Here is a 3,671-nt window from a genome sequence, read left to right on the forward strand (position 1 = left end):
CGCTCAGTTTCACTAAGGGTGAAGAAGGGATTTAGACAGGCGTGGGTAGAATGCCCACCTTCGTCCCCATTTTCAGGACTACTGGGACTTTTCCTGGTTGCTTTTATAAAATGTGTCCTTGGACCTTTATCCAAAAGGGGGAGGCACTGACTGTGGGCTGAGCCCCGAGCACTCTGCGCCGGGCCGTGGGCCCTAGCCCCTGCACGTGGGAGCTGGGGCTGCCCACATGGCTCCTCCTGACTCCAACAGCACCTCACAGCATGGCTCAGACGGAGGGGTTCTTGGCCTGCTGCATGAGCTCAGAGCCAGCAGCCCTGGCTTCTCGCAGGCAGGGCTGGGGCTTGGTTTCCTGTCTTTCCGGAAGCCTTCCTTCATGACCCCCTCAACTCCTGGTTGCCAAGGGATGAATAAAGATGTACACTGGCCCACAGGCTAGTTGGGCAGTTGATCTAAAAACACACACAAAAATTAAATAATGAAGATTTAAAACTAGATCTAGAGGGCGAGGTGACAGGAAGAATTCGATTTACAAGATAATGCTCGTCAAACTGTCCTTCTGTAAGAAGCTCCATTGGCCCAACGCTACGGGATCTGACTGGACCAACAGTTGACATTGAAACTTTTGAGAGCCAGCTCCTTCTGCCTGGCAGGTGCCGGGGCAGCAGTGTGATTTGAGACGAGAGGGATGAATTGGGGACGGGTTCCTGGAGGAGAGGTTCGCACTGGCTTTGGGGAGCCGAAAGAACAGCAGGAAGGGTGTTGTGGCACGTTGTTAGGCCACGCTGACTCACCACAGACAGCACGTTAGCCAGGGCGGCGCCCAGGTAGGCCGCAAACAGTGCTGCAAAGAGAACCGAGAAACAGTCCGGTGACTCGCGGCGCCTCAAGCTCAGCCCACACGTTATCTCCCAGACACTGATGCCAGAAATGCTCTCTCTCCAATTAAAATAAAACTTGAGTTATGCTTCTATTACTTGACAGCTTTGAAATGTGTTAAATTCCAGGCAAACGCTGGCACAGCTTCGACGGTAGATGAACTTTGTTAAAAAGGGCCAGAATGAAGTGGTTATGGTTCTCTTGGGTCCCACCACCTTGCATTCTAGCAAAAGAACATTTAGCAGCATAAACCATACATGAAAATTTTACTATACGGCCAAGGCAAGTGGACCCCAGAACTGCCTGCTAGAATATTTCATCACAAGTTATTAACAGAATATGGGTTTCCAGGGAGGAGCGGCATCCTGCAAGCTTGAGGACCACATAGACCTGCGGCCTCATCTTCCAGGCTCTGCCTGCAGAGGGCACGGCCAGGCTGGGCCACTGCGAAGAGCCAAGTGCCACTAAGGGGTGAAGAGACTCTGTGAAAATGAGCCAGTGGAATTGGGCTTTGCTTCTGAAGTTTCTCAACTGAAAGCATCCCAATTATCCCTAGGATACGAACAACAGCAAATTCTTATTAGAGACTCACTGACTACGCACATCCTTCAGCACTCCTACAGCGTAAGTGTTATTGGAAGGTCCTACGATCAGCGTTTGGGTGCTTCAGGTTAATCGCTGTAACTGACGTACATTGCCCAATTCTACGTCACAGATTAATTTGTGGATGAGTTGCTCTGTCGGTTAGCTTCAATCACCAGCCAGGAAAGTAGCAATCACAGAGACGGCCCACGAGCAACAACCAAACATCTACCATCTAAAAATTCTGCCTTCATGTGGTCGAACACTTTGTGTTCCAGGAAAATAATTTTTACTGTGTGAATCATTGAGCAACCATTCAAAAACAGTTCTAGATAAAAACCCTTTTACGAAGCCAACAATCCTCCCATCTATCTTTGGAGGATCTGCAGAATTTTCAGTGTGGTTTTCCCCACAGGGACACAGTCACGGGGGTACAGGGGGAGCATGCAAGGTGCAAAGGAACGTGGTGGTGGTCCCTACCGCAGGCGATGGCCAGGACATGCGTCTGCCAGGTCAGGACATAGAACATGCCCCCTACGGCGATGCAGGCCAGCGTGCTGTTGAAGCCACACAGGCCGAAGTAGATGGAATCCAAGGGCGTCGCTATAGTGAGGGCTACGAGAGAAGACAGGCATTGGTGTTGAGTTTGGGTGGGGGGGTCTCATGGAGCTCACCCTGAAAACTACCACAGTGCTCAAAGCCCAGACCAGCCATTCTCTTAGGCATTTGTAAAAAAGAACTTCTGATCTTATTCAGTGAAAAATTAACTAAAGGAAAGAAATGGCCTTAGAGCCACCTGAGTGCTAGTGGTGAAGCTGTTATGGATAGAAGAGAACTTTTGGAGTAAGGACTTTGCAGCCTTTCTTAGCAATCCAGAGAAGTTCCTTCCCTTGCCAAGAAAGGGGACTTTTCCTCTTCATTGATATCTTAATGTTCTCTACTGGAGTATCATCCCTCGAGATAAGATGTGAAACACAAACATGCCCGGAGTTGATTAACCTCATCCAAACTTGAAATTTAGACTAAGGTGTAAATGGCTAACACCAAAGCCTTTCTGGAGGGCAGCTTTTTCTCAGAGAAGCACGGGGACACTGGCACCCAAAGTGGGGAAATAGGGTACAATGGAAGGACCGAGGGTTGGCAAGAATCAGCAGGGGTCGGGGGCCACGGGTATGAAGACACGTGTCAACCATTTTCTTTGGAGATGATTCCAGATACTAACATCCTCTGGCCCATTAGTAGGGGAGAAGTGATGAGACTAACCTGCTAACATCCCCACGGTGGAGCCGATCGCAGCGTGCAAGCAAATGAGAGGGGACGAGATGAACAGAGCTATGAGGAAAATGCCTCCGGTCCAGGGGTTGTCGCAGCCGTAGACCTGGCCGATTCCTACAGGGATGGCTCTCAGAAGCTGTGGGGGCAAAGGGTCATGTGCGGTTATAGAGGGAGACTGGAGACCACTGGAACCTTGGCTAGAAAAGATTTGTGCTAAAGCCTCTACCCTAACATTTTGCAGCAGGTTTCCAGGATATTTGTATCCGAATAGAAGAATTCTAAAAGGAACACACGCTGTTCTGTTTTAGTCTTAAGTTCTTAGAACAATAGGAGTTTAGGATGTTAAATTTCCTTTATTTAGAAACATGAGTAAGGCACTGAACCCCCAGTGAAGAGAAACTAGAAACTTTAAAAAGGAGGGTATTACCCATTACAAAAGTAAGAGATGTCAGATCAAGGTTGGGGTTTAAAAACTCTCTTATAGGGGCACCTGGGTGGCACAGCGGTTAAGCGTCTGCCTTCGGTTCAGGGCGTGATCCCGGCGTTATGGGATCGAGCCCCACATCAGGCTCCTCTGCTATGAGCCTGCTTCTTCCTCTCCCACTCCCCCTGCTTGTGTTCCCTCTCTCGCTGGCTGTCTCTATCTCTGTCAAATAAATAAATAAAATCTTAAAAAAAAAAACTCTCTTATAACGTTTAAAAAAAAAACCCTAAAATTATGACTAGAAGGCTGACTATGCTATGAAAAAATGGTCCTTTGTGTTTGNCCTCTCTTATAACGTTTAAAAAAAAAACCCTAAAATTATGACTAGAAGGCTGACTATGCTATGAAAAAATGGTCCTTTGTGTTTGTAAGAATAAGGCGTCTGGGCTGTGGTCACATTAGTCAGATCTGAGTGGCAGCTGGACTCACAGGAGAGTCCCCGAGGAGGCAGTAT

General features: G+C 48.3%; 1 long non-coding RNA gene across 1 annotated transcript; it reads right to left on the reverse strand.

Annotated features, from left to right (window-relative positions):
* Positions 1–789: 789 nt before the first annotated feature.
* On the reverse strand, positions 790–2,854 carry LOC117798735. The gene is made up of 3 exons (XR_004622901.1): positions 2,722–2,854; positions 1,939–2,073; positions 790–841 (listed from the first exon to the last, which is right to left on the reverse strand). It is a non-coding gene; the product is annotated as an uncharacterized LOC117798735 (long non-coding RNA).
* Positions 2,855–3,671: the final 817 nt, after the last annotated feature.

This window comes from Ailuropoda melanoleuca, unplaced genomic scaffold, assembly GCF_002007445.2.
Source record: "Ailuropoda melanoleuca isolate Jingjing unplaced genomic scaffold, ASM200744v2 unplaced-scaffold3342, whole genome shotgun sequence".
Taxonomy (NCBI): Eukaryota; Metazoa; Chordata; class Mammalia; order Carnivora; family Ursidae; genus Ailuropoda; species Ailuropoda melanoleuca.